This window comes from Triticum aestivum, chromosome 4B, assembly GCF_018294505.1.
Source record: "Triticum aestivum cultivar Chinese Spring chromosome 4B, IWGSC CS RefSeq v2.1, whole genome shotgun sequence".
NCBI classification, from domain to species: domain Eukaryota; kingdom Viridiplantae; phylum Streptophyta; class Magnoliopsida; order Poales; family Poaceae; genus Triticum; species Triticum aestivum.
Genome location: NC_057804.1, coordinates 136836536 through 136850755, shown reverse-complemented (window position 1 = coordinate 136850755; position 14220 = coordinate 136836536).

The window sequence follows — 14220 nt, the reverse complement described above, 5'->3', positions numbered from 1 at the left end:
GGCTTCGCCTAAGCACTACGATGATACGACCGAGGTGTGTAACTGTGGAGGGGGCACCGCACATGGCTAAAAGATCAACCTGTGTGTCTACGGGGTACCCCTGGCCACGTATATAAAGGATGGAGGGAGGAGGAGGCCAACCCTCATAGGGCGCTCCTAAAGTGTGGAGTCCTACTAGGACTCGCTAGTCCTAGTAGGATTCCACCTCCCACATGGAATAGGAAGAGGGGAAGGGAGAAGGAGAAGGAAGGAAGGGACCGGCCCCCTTCCCCAGTCCAATTCAGACCAGTCCATGGGGAAGGGGCGCGACCACCCTTGAGGCCTGTCTGTCCTTTCCCGTATGGCCCATTAAGGCCCAATACAAATTCCCGTAACTCTGTGGTACTCCAAAAAATACCCAAATCACTCGGAACCTTTCTGATGTCGGAATATAGCCTTCCAATATATCGATCATTACGTCTCGACCATTTCGAGACTCCTCATCACGTCCGTGATCTCATCCGAGACTCCGAACAATCTTCGGTCATCAAAACACATAACTCATAATACAGATCGTCATTGAATGTTAAGCGAGCGGACCCTACGGGTTCGAGAACTATGTAGACATGGCCGAGACACGTCTCCGGTCAATAACCAATAGCGGAACCTGGATGCTCATATTGGTTCCTATATATTCTGCGAAGATCTTTATCGGTCAAACCGCATAATGATACGTCTCCAACGTATCTATAAATTTTGATTGTTCCATGCTATTATATTACCCGTTTTGGATGTTTATGGGCTTTACTTTACACTTTTATATTATTTTTGGGACTAACCTACTAACCGGAGGCCCAACCCAAATTGTTGTTTTCTTTCCTATTTCAATGTTTCGAAGAAAACGAATATCAAACGGAATGAAACCTTCGGGAGCGATCTTTTTGGAACAAACGTGATCCAGAGGACTTGGAGTGGAAGTCAATAAACAAGCGAGGCGGCCACGAGGGTGCCCGGCGCGCCCCCACCCTCATGGGCCCCTCGAGCGTCCACCAACCTACTTCTTCCTCCTACATATACCCATGTACCCCGAAAAAAATCAGAAGCGACCATGAGAAACTATTACCACCACTGTAACCTTCTGTATCCGCGAGATCCCATCTTGGAGCCTTCGCCGGCGCTCCGCCGAAGGGGGAATCGATCATGGAGGGCCTCTACATCATCTCCAAGGCCTCTCCGATGAGTTGTGAGTAGTTTACCATAGACCTTCGGGTCCATAGTTATTAACTAGATGGTTTCTTCTCTCTCTTTGAATCTCAATACAAAGTTCTCCTTGATCTTCTTGGAGATATATTCGATGTAACTCTTTTTGCGGTGTGTTTGTCGAGATCCGATGAATTGTGGGTTTATGATCAAGTTTATCTATGAGAAATATTTGAATCTCCTCTGAATTCTTTTATGTGTGATTAAGTTATCTTTACAAGTCTCTTCGAATTATCAGTTTGGTTTGGCCTACTAGATTGATCTTTCTTGCAATGGGAGAAGTGCTTAGCTTTGGGTTCAATCTTGCGGTGTACTTTCCCAGTGACAACACGGGCAGCAAGGCACGTATTGTATTGTTGCCATCAAGGATAAAAAGATGGGGTTTATATCATATTGCATGATTTATCCCTCTACATCATGCCATCTTGCTTAATGTGTTACTCTGTTCTTTATGAACTTAATACTCTAGATGCATACTGGATAGCGGTCGATGTGTGGAGTAATAGTAGTAGATGCAGAATCGTTTCGGTCTACTTGTCATGGACGTGATGCCTATATACATGATCATGCCTAGATAATCTCATAATTATTCGCTTTTCTATCAATTGCTCCACAGTAATTTGTTCACCCACCGTAATAGTTATGCTATCTTGAGAGAAGCCACTAGTGAAACCTATAGCCCCCGGGTCTATCTCTTATCATATAAGCTTTCAATCTACTTTTATTTGCATCTTTACTTTTCTAATCTATATTATAAAATAACAAAAATATATTTATCTTATCATATTATCTCTATCAGATCTCACTTTCGCAAGTGGCCGTGAAGGGATTGACAACCCCTTTATTGCATTGGTTGCGAGTTCTTGTTTGTTTGTGTAGGTGCGTGGGACTTTTGAGGAGCCTCCTACTAGATTGATACCTTGGTTCTAAAAAACTGAAGGAAATACTTACACTACTATTGCTGCATCACCCTTTCCTCTTCAAGGAAAACCAACGCAAGCTCAAGAAGTAGCAAGAAGGATTTCTGGTGCCGTTGTCGGGGAGGTCTTCGTCAAGTCAAGACATACCAAGTACCCATCACAAACTCATCTCCCTCGCATTACATTATTTTCCATTTGCCTCTCATTTTCGTCTCCCCCACTTCACCCTTGCCGTTTTATTTGCCCTTCTTCCGTCCGATCTTGTGTTACCATGTGCCTTCTTTTTGCTTGCATCTTCACTTGCTAAAAGATAATGGATCCTCATCCACTTGCTAATCTCTTTAAGAGATCCAATTATGATGAAGCTATTGCTAGTGAGTTGAGTGCACTAGACTATCTTTATGAGGTTTTGCTTGAAATTCATGAATCTAAAAATTGTGATGAAGTACTTTATGAAGCAATTCACGATAGATCTTTGAATAAAAAGCATGATTGCAATGATTTTTTTATAAATTCTATTGATGTAAATTGCGCTAATAATATGCAAAACCCTAAGCTTGGGGATGCGAGTTTTGCTATGTCCTATACTTGTTGCAATGATCATGATTGGGGTGATTCTTCTTATGATCTTGAAAATTTATTTAAGCCCCATGATGAATATGAGATTGACAATAATGTTTGCAATAATATTGAAAGTGGGTTTGGAAGAGTGTCAACTTAGATCCCACATATTTGGAGTATGTTCAATCTTATGATATTTTTGATCAAAGTGGGTTTGGAGAGGTCATGACTTTAGTTAATGTTAATCCCACTATCTTGGAAGAGGGTCAACTTTGCATGCATGTGGATCGTGTTGAGAATATGTTTTGTGATAGCTATATTGTTGAATTTGATTATGATCATACATGTAATTATTATGAGAGAGGAAAATATGGTCGTAGAAATTTTGATCTTACTAAATTACCTCTCGTCATGTTGAGATTGCTATCGTCTCTTTCTTCTTCCTTGTATATGTTAGACTTATATGTGTTTTTTCACGTGTTTCACGATGCTCTCTTTGCACCTCAATTCTTGTCTTTCATGTGAGCATCATTAAAATTATCAATGCCTAGCTAAAAGGCTTTAAAGAAAAGCTCTTGTTGCGAGACAACCTAATATTTTCCCTTGATGTTATTCATTAAATAATTCATCTATATTATTTTTAGATGTGTTTTCATGTTTTAGTTAGTGTTTTTTCCAAGTAAAACCTATAGGATAACCTATGGTAAGAGTTAGTTTGATTCTGCTGAAAAACAGAAACTTTGCGCTCACGTGAAAAAATTCAATAAATCACAGAAACGTGATTTTGCGTTGATTTTTTTTGCTGTACATCAATAGATAAATTTCCTAGGACTTCCTAGTTTGGTAGGATTTTTAGAGTTCCGTAAGTATTCGAAAGTTACAGATTGCTACAAACTGTTCTGTTTTTGACAGATTCTGTTTTTCGTGTGTTGTTTGCTTATTTTGATGCATCTATGGCTAGTATGTATGGGTATGAACCATAGAGAAGTTGGAATACAGTAGGTTTAACACCAATATAAATAAAGAATGAGTTCATTACAGTACCTTATGTGGTGGTTTTTCTTTCTTGCACTAATGGAGCTTATGAGATTTCCTGTTGAGTTTTGTGTTGTGAAGTTTTCAAGTTTTGGATAAAGATTTGATGGACTATGGAATAAGGAGTGGCAAGAGCCTAAGCTTGGGGATGCCCATGGAACCCCAAGATATTCAAGGATAACCAAAATCCTAAGCTTGGGATGCCTCGGAAGGCATCCCCTCTTTTGTCTTCGTCTATCGGTAACTTTACTTGGAGCTATATTTTTATTCGCCACATGATATGTGTTTTGCTTGGAGCGTCTTGTATGATATTAGTCTTTGCTTTTTATTTTACCACAATCATCCTTGCTGTACACACCTTTTGGGAGAAACCCACTTGATTGGAATTTATTAGAATACTCTATGTGCTTCACTTATATCTTTTGAGCTAGATAGTTTGCTCTATGTGCTTCACTTATATTTTTTAGAGCACGGCGGTGGCTTTATTTTGAAGAAATTGTTGATCTCTCATGATTCACTTATATCATTTTGATAGTTCTTTAGAACAGCATGGTATTTGCTATGGTTATAAATTTGGTCCTAGAATGATGAGCATCCAAGTTGGGTATAATAAAAACTATCATAGAAAGTGCATTAAAAACTATGATCAATTTGATGCTTGATAATTGTTTTGAGATATAAAGGTGGTAATGCTAGAGTCATGCTAGTTGGGTAATTATGAAATTGAGAAATACTTGTGTTGAAGTTGGCAAGTCCCGTAGCATGCACGTATGGTAAAAATTGTGTGACAAATTTGTTGCATGGGGTGCTCTTTTGATTGTCTTCCTTATGAGTGGTAGTCGGGGACGAGCGATGTTCTTTTCCTACCAATCTATCCCTCTAGGGGCATGCGTAGTAGTACTTTGCTTCGAGGGCTAATAAACTTTTGCAATAAGTATATGAGTTCTTTATGACTAATGTGAGTCCATGGATATACGCACACTTACCCTTCCACTTTGCTAACCTTTATTATGCCGCGCAACTTTCTCCGGTATCTTGCACCCATTATCTACCTTCCTCAAAACAGCCACCATACCTACCTATGATGGCATTTCCATAGCCATTCCGAGATATATTTCCATGCAACTTTCCACCGTTTCGTTTATTATGACACATTCCATCATTGTCATATTCCTCAAAACACCGTAGTTGAGATCGTATTTGTGCCAAGACCACCTTCATATTTTTTCATACATGTCACTCTTGATTCATTGCATATCTCGGTCCACCACCGGAGGCATTCACATAGAGTCATATTTTGTTCTAAGTATTGAGTTCTAATTCTTGAGTTATAAATCAATACAAGTGTGATGATCTTCACTATTAGAGCATTGTCCCAAGTGAGGAAAGGATGATGAAGACTATGATTCCCCCACAAGTCAGGATGAGACTTCAGACTTTATAAAAATAAAAGAGGCCGAAGAAGCCCATAAAAAAAGGAGGCCAAAGAAGCCCACCAAATAAAAAAAAGAAAAAAAAGAGAAAAGAAAAAAATTGAAAAGAGAGAAAAGAGAGAAGGGACAATGCTACTATCTCTTTCCACACTTGTGCTCCAAAGTACCACCATGATCTTAATGATAGACAATCTCCTATGTTGTCACTTTCATATACTAGTGGGAATTTTTCATTATAGAACTTGGCTTGTATATTCCAATGATGGGCTTCCTAAAAAACGCCCTAGGTCTTCATGAGCAAGCAAGTTAGATGCACAGCCACTTAGTTTCTTTTGTTGACCTTTCATATATTTATATCTCTAGTGCATCCTTTGCATGGCAATCCCTACTCACTCACATTGATATCTACTAATGGGCATCTCCATAGCCCGTTGATATGCCTAGTTGATGTGAGACTATCTTCTCCCTTTTTGTCTTCACAACCACCACCATATACCACCATAGTGCTATGTCCATGGCTTGCGCTCATGTATTGCGTAAGAGTTGAAAAGGCTGAAGCGCGTTAAAAAGTATGAACCAATTGCTCGGCTCGTCATCGGGGTTGTGCATGATGGGAGTATTTTATGTAATGAAAATGAAGCATGGCCTAACTATATGATTTTGTAGGGATAAGCTTTCTTTGGCTATGCTATTTTGATATGACATGATTATTTGTTAGTATGCTTCAAGTATTATTATTTTTATGTTTTATAAGCTTTTATCTTGAATCATTTGGATCTGAACAATCATGCCACAATAAAGAAAACTACATTGAGAATTATGCTAGGTAGCATTCCACATCAAAAATTCTGTTTTTGTCATTTACCTACTCGAGGACGAGCAGGAATTAAGCTTGGGGATGCTTGATACGTCTCCAACGTATCTACAATTTTTGATTGTTCCATGCTATTATATTACCCGTTTTGGATGTTTATGGGCTTTACTTTACACTTTTATATCATTTTTGGGACTAACCTACTCACCGGAGGCCCAGCCCGAATTGCTGATTTTTTGCCTATTTCAGTGTTTCGAAGAAAAGGAATATCAAACGGAGTCCAAACGGAATGAAACCTTCGGGAGCGATCTTTTTGGAACAAACGTGATCTAGAGGACTTGGAGTGGAAGTCAATAAACAAGCGAGGCGGCCACGAGGGTGCCCGGCGCGCCCCCTACAGGTGGGCGCGGCCCCCACCCTCATGGGCCCCTCGAGCATCCACCGACCTACTTCTTCCTCCTACATATACCCATGTACCCCGAAAACATCAGAAGCGACCACGAGAGACTATTTACACCGCCGTAACCTTATGTATCCGAGAGATCCCATATTGGAACCTTCGCTGACGCTCCATCGGAGGGGGAATCAATCACGAAGGGCCTCTACATCATCTCCAAGGCCTCTCCGATGAGTTGTGAGTAGTTTACCACAGACCTTCGGGTCCATAGTTATTAGCTAGATGGCTTCTTCTCTCTCTTTGAATCTCAATACAAAGTTCTCCTTGATCTTCTTGGAGATCTATTCGATGTAACTCTTTTTGCGGTGTGTTTGTCGAGATCCGATGAATTGTGGGTTTATGATCAAGTTTATCTATGTTAAATATTTGAATCTCCTCTGAATTATTTTATGTGTGATTAAGTTATCTTTGCAAGTCTCTTCGAATTATCAGTTTGGTTTGGCCTACTAGATTGATCTTTCTTGCAATGGGAGAAGTGCTTAGCATTGGGTTTAATCTTGCGGTGTCCTTTCCCAGTGACAGCAGGGGCAGCAAGGCACATATTATATTGTTGCCATCAAGGATAAAAAGATGGGGTTTATACCATATTGCATGAGTTTATCCCTCTACATCATGTCATCTTGCTTAATGCGTTACTCTGTTCTTTATGGACTTAATACTCTAGATGCATGCTGGATAGCGGTCGACGTGTGGAGTAATAGTAGTAGATGCAGAATCGTTTCGGTCTACTTGTCACAGACGTGATGCCTATATACATGATCATGCCTAGATAATCTCATAATTATTTGCTTTTCTATCAATTGCTCGACAGTAATTTGTTCACCCACCGTAATAATTATGCTATCTTGAGAGAAGCCACTAGTGAAACCTATGGCCCCCTGGTCTATCTCTTATCATATAAGCTTTCAATCTACTTTTATTTGCATCTTTACTTTTCCAATCTATATTATAAAATACCAAAAATATATTTATCTTATCATATTATCTCTATCAGATCTCACTTTCGCAAGTGGCCGTGAAGGGATTGACAACCCCTTTATTGCGTTGGTTGCGAGTTCTTGTTTGTTTGTATAGGTGCGTGGGACTTTTGAGGAGCCTCCTACTGGATTGATACCTTGTTTCTCAAAAACTGAGGGAAATACTTACGCTACTATTGCTGCATCACCCTTTCCTCTTCAAGGAAAACCAACACAAGCTCAAGACGTAGCACATAACAACATACGTTGTTCCCTTTGTCATTGGTATGTTACTTTCCCGAGATTCGATCGTCGGTATCTCAATACCTAGTACAATCTCGTTACTGGCAAGTCCCTTTACTCGTTCCATAATACTTCATCCCGCAACTAACTCATTAGTTACAATGCTTGCAAGGCTTATAGTGATGAGTATTACCGAGAGGGCCCAGAGATACCTCTCCGAAACACGGAGTGAAAAGTTCTAATCTCGATCTATGCCAACCCAACAAATACCTTTGGAGACACCTGTAGAGCACCTTTATAATCACCCTTTTACGTTGTGACATTTGGTAGCACACAAAGTGTTCCTCCGGTATTTGGGAGTTATATAATCTCATAGTCTGAGGAACTCGTATAAGTCATGAAGAAAGCAGTAGCAATGAAACTGACACGATCATAATGCTAGGCTAACAGATGGGTCATGTCCATCACATCATTCTCCTAATGATGTGATCCCATTCATCAAATGACAACACATGTCTATGGTTAGGAAACATAACCATCTTTGATTAACGAGCTAGTTAAGTAGAGGCATACTAGGGACACTTTATTTTGTCTATGTATTCATACATGTACTAAGTTTCCGGTTAATACAATTCTAGCATGAATAATAAACATTTATCATGAAATGAGGAAATAAATAATAACTTTATTATTGCATCTAGGGCATATTTCCTTCACCTATAAGGGCCATGGGGAGCCAGTTTGCCTTCACCTTGTCGTCTCCGTCGGCCGCCCAGATTGCCTCCTTGTATGCTTGAAGAAAGGCAGCCGGATCCGCCACACCGTCATAACGTGGCAGCATTTCTGGTCAAAACTTGGTCGGCCACTGCACCTGGCGCAGGGAGAGGGTGAAACAGCGCAGCCCCGGCGCTTCTTCGGGAGCACGTGTCGGCTGGGTCGACGGAGGAGCGCCCATCATCGAGGCCAGCAGCGCGATCTGGCGGTCGGGGTAGAAGATTCCGACGCACCCGTACATGGCGCGCCAAATGTCAGATTACGGGTGCCGCAAACCCTTGATAGGTTCGAACTCTGGGGTGCGTGCGGAGATCTCAACCTAACCAGTCTGCCTACTCGCGATCCTCCTAAGCCTAGCACAACAAGCTCGAAGAGACAAAGAGACACAACAGTTTATCCTGGTCCGGGCCACCTTGCGGTGTAATACCCTACTCCAGCGTTTTGGTGGATTGCCTCGGAGGGCTGAGGATGAACTAGTATAGTGGATGAACTGGCCTCAAGAGGTGAGGTGTTCTTGAGCTCGAGGGAGCTGGTGATGTGTGAGCTAGTTTGGCTTGTCTTGCCTCTATGGTGGTGGCTAGGTCCTATTTATAGTGGCCTTGGTCCTCTTCCCAAATGATTTTTTGACAAAATGATAGTAGGGGGAAAACCCCTACTATGGTCACTTCATATATCTATATAAATGGGAGGTTTACATAGACATATCAGCTAATTACATGAAACTGCGAGCAACACCTGGGGTGTGGCTGCGCAACTAGTTCAGAATAGAGGGTAGGGCTATACTACAGAAGTACAATAGTTGATCGAAGCAACTCTATGTGCTGCTTTAACCCTATGTTGTAGTAAGGACAAGTCTTCTTTGAATTGTATGAGCCAAGAACCACACTGGGGGCTAGTCCTCTGAAATGCTTGTTGTTTCTCTCCTTCCAAATGCTCCACGCTGCAGTCAAGAATGTTTCATAGAAGAACGGGTTCGACCAAGTATTCTTAGTGGTTTGAAGAAGGTTAAGGCGGCAAAGGAATGTTGGCCAAGCAATGTTTAGTCTAGCCCAGCAGCTCTGACTAAACGGGCAGGAGAAAATCATGCGATCCACGGTCTCCTCAATGGGCTGGTCGCAAAGGATACAGTTGAAGTTATTGCCAATATTATAGTGCCTCCTCTTCAACATGTTGCATGTGTTGAGTCTACCAGGAAACAAGAGCCAGCCAAAAACTTTGATCTTCATTGTGCATTTGGATTGCCAGAGTTGACTCAAGGCTTGGTGCGCCACACCATCCCTAAAATAGTTGTTGTAGTAGTCCCTTGGTTTGTATAGCATGCCCCCCATGAATAGTGCCAAACATCATGCTGAGAGGTCGATGGAGAGATCCATGTTTGCTGAGCAATATCCTGGATCTCAGCAAGAGCCTGGGGAGATACATGAAGATGAAAGGTTGCATGCATGTACGTATTGGCCATTGCCTCAATGACCAACAAGTCCTCCTGCATGGCAAACGAGAAGGCACGAGGGTGCGAGATTTGAAGTACTTCCTCTCTCCAGAGATCTTTCCAAAAAAGGGTCGAGGTACCATCTACCAGTTGCACTCAAGAAATTCCTCAATAGATGGGGGTCAGCTTAAGAATGTCCTTCCACTAGAACAAGCCAACGAGATCCACAGCATGTGGAATTTTGCCATCATAATGATTATCCCAAATAAGGTTGACCCAAGGCACATCAAGCCTGTTAAAGAATTTGTGAAGGAATTTTAGAAGCAAGGCCTCATTGTGGATCTTTAGGTTGATCACCCCTAAACCACCACTTTTCTTAGGCCAACAAACCAAATCCCAAGCAGCCAAAGAGTTGCAGTTATCACCCTATTCAGTTTGTTTGGTCCAGAGGCATCTGCGCCTTATCTTATCAAGGATCTCAATGAGCTTGGGAGGGAATTTGAGAGTGCACATGGCAAACACCAGGAGGGACGTGACCGAAGCATTCAACCAAGATAGCTTACCACCGTATGTCATCATCACAATGGTGGGAGTCAGTTGTCTTTCCAATCTGCAGACCAAAGGCATAAAATCTTGGATTGTGGGTCATGTAGTGCCCAAAGGAAGGCCCAGGTAGGTGAACGACATTGAACCTACAACACATCTGAAAACTCTAGCAAGATTTGTCGTGGTAGATGCATCAAGATTAATTAGGATCATCGTGGATTTGTGAAAGTTAATCTTGAGGCCAACGGAGGAGGCATAGTCAGACAAAATCTCTTTAACTAGCGTGACTTGTTGAGTACATGTAGGGAGAACAATGAGCGTGTCGTCCGCATATTGAAGAACCAGATAATCAGTCTGTCCAATGCAAGGAAACAGTAGGGCAAGCCTGCCTTGTCGGAAAGCGTCATTGATTCCTGCCTGAAGTAACTCGGCCGCAAGGATAAAGATTAACGGCGAAAGCGGGTCCCCTTGATGAACCCTGCATCTGCATGGGAATTGACGGTCGGGTATGCTGTTCAAGAGGACATAAGATCGGCCAGATGAGAAAAGGCAATTAATCCAAGAGATCCATCGGCCATTGAAGCCCATATGATGCATTATGTTAATCATGGGCTCGTGAGAAACTGTGTCAAATGCTTTGGCAAAATCGAGCTTGAGAAGGATGATCTCCCTACCAGATGCATGACATTGGTGAATGTAATGGTAGTCCCATGCAAGGCAATCTTGGATGGTTCTCCCCTTAAGGAAGCCATATTGGTTGCGGTGTACCAGTTGTAGGATTATGCATTGCAAACGATTGGCTAGAAGCTTCGTCAGGAGTTTCAGACAGCAATTAAGCAGGGTGATCGGTTTGTAGTCATTGACTGAGGCAGGCGCGTTAATCTTGGGGATCAGGGTTATGAGACCGTCATCAATGCTGGTGATGTCAAGGTTTCCTTCATAGATTGCGAGCAAAGATGGTAAAAGTCATGTTTGACTATCGGCCAGCTGATGACGCACAAGTATAGGGGATCTATCGTAATCCTTTCAATAAGTAAGAGTGTCGAACCAAACAAGGAGCAGAAGGAAATGACAAGCGATTTTCAGTAAGGTATTCTCTGCAAGTACTGAAATTGTAGGTAACAAATAGTTTTGTGATAAGATAATTTGTAACGGGTAACAAGCAATGAAAGTAAATAAGGTGCAGCAAGGTGGCCCAATCCTTTTGGTAGCAAAGGACAAGCCTGGACAAGATCTTATAATGAAAAAGCGCTCCCGAGGACACATGTGAATTATCGTCAAGCTAGTTTTCATCACGCTCATATGATTCGCGTTCGTTACTTTGATAATTTGATAAGAGGCTGGACCGGTGCTTGGGTACTGCCCTTTCTTGGACAAGCATCCCACTTATGATTAACCCCTATTGCAAGCATCCGCAACAACAAAAGAAGTATTAAGGTAAACCTAACCATAGCATGAAACATATGGATCCAAATCAGCCCCTTACGAAGCAATGCATAAACTAGAATTTAAGCTTCTGTCACTCTAGCAACCCATCATATACTTATTACTTCCCAATGCCTTCCTTTAGGCCCAAACAATGGTGAAGTGTCATGTAGTCGACGTTCACATAACAGCACTAGAGGAGAGACAACATACATCTCATGAAAATATCGAACGAATACCAAATTCATATGACTACTAATAGCAAGACTTCTTCCATGTCCCCAGGAACAAACGTAGCTACTCACAAAGCATATTCATGTTCATAATCAGAGGGGTATTAATATGCATTAAGGATCTGAACATATGATCTTCCACCAAATAAACCAACTAGCATCAACTACAAGTAGTAATCAACACTACTAGCAACCCACAAGTACCAATCTGAGGTTTTGGTACAAAGATTGGATACAAGAGATGAACTAGGGTTTGAGAGGAGATGGTGCTGGTGAAGATGTTGATGGAGATTGACCCCCTCCCAATGAGAGGATCGCTGGTGATGATGATGGTGATGATTTTCCCCTCCCGGAGGGAAGTTTCCCCCGCAGAACAGCTCCGCCGGAGCCCTAGATTGGTTCCGCCAATGTTCCACCTCGTGGCGGCGGAGTTTCATCCCGTAAGCTTGCTTATGATTTTTTCCAGGGTAAAAGACCTCATATAGTAGAAGATGGGCATCGGAGGGCCACCAGGGGGCCCACGAGGCAGTGGGGCGCCCTGTAAGGGTGGGCGCGCCCCCCACCCTCATGGACGGTGGGTGGCCCCCCTTAGGTATTTCTTCCGCTGGATATCTTTTATTAATTCCAAAAATGACTTTCGTGGAGTTTCAGGACTTTTGGAGTTGTGCAAAATAGGTCTCCAATATTTGCTCCTTTTCCAGCCCAGAATCCCAACTGCCGGCATTCTCCCTCTTCATGTTAAACCTTGTAAAATAAGAGAGAATAGCCATAAGTATTGTGACATAACGTGTAATAACAGCCCATAATGCAATAAATATCGATATAAAATCATGATGCAAAATGGACGTATCAACTCCCCCAAGCTTAGACCTCGCTTGTCCTCAAGCGGAAGTCGATATCGAAAAACATGTCCACATGTTTAGAGATAGATGTGTCGATAAAAATAAAATACGGACATGAGGGCATCATGATCATTCTTATAACAACAACATATATTTATTTTGTCATATGATTTCTTATGCTCAAGTAACAATCTATTCACAATGTCAAGTATGATTCAGAAACTTCATTGAGAACTAACAAACTATAATCTCAATCATTGAAGCAATTGCAATTTATCATACCATAAGAAAGAGTCAACAATAGAGCTTTTCAGCAAGTCCACATACTCAACTATCATTTAGTCTTTCACAATTGCTAACACTCACGCAATACTTATGGTTCTGGAATTTCAATCGGACACAGAGAAAGATAGTGGCTTATTGTGTTGCCTCCCAACCTTTTACCTCAAGGGTAATGTCAACAATAATAGTTCATGCTAACTTACATCCAATTGGATATATATATATATATCGGGATCTTTCTAACACGAGGTGCTTGCCAAAAGATAAAATGAAAAAGGGAAAGGTGATGATCACCTTGACTCTTGCATAATGTAAAAGAAATAAAGTAAAAGATAGGCCCTTCGCAGAGGGAAGCAGAGGTTGTCATGTGCTTTTTGGTTGGATGCACAAAATCTTAATGCAAAAGAACGTCACTTTATATTGCCACTTGTGATATGAACCTTTATTATGCAGTCCGTCTCTTTTATTACTTCCATATAACACGATCGTATAAAGCTTATTTTCTCCGCACTAATAAGTCATACATATTTAGAGAGCAATTTTTATTGCATGCAATATGACAACTTAATTGAAGGATCTTACTCAATCCATAGGTAGGCATGGTGGACTCTCATGGCAAAACTGGGTTTAAGGATATTTGGAAGCACAAGTAGTATCTCTACTTGGTGCAAGGAATTTGGCTAGCATGAGGGAGAAATGCAAGATCAACATGTTGGACGATCCATGACAATATACTTTAACTAAGATGTGAGAAAACATAACCCATTACGCTGTCTTCCTTGTCCAACATCAACTCTTTAGCATGTCATACTTTAATGAGTGCTCACAATCGTAAAATATGTCCAAGATAGTATATTTATATGTGACAACCTCTCTTTCTTTATTACTTCCTATTAATTGCAGCGATGACCAAAACTATGTTTGCCAACTCTCAACAACTTTTAATCATCATACTCTTTATGTGTGAAGTCATCATTATCCATAAGATCATTATGAACTCTTTTATTCTTTTTATTCTTTTATGCACTTAA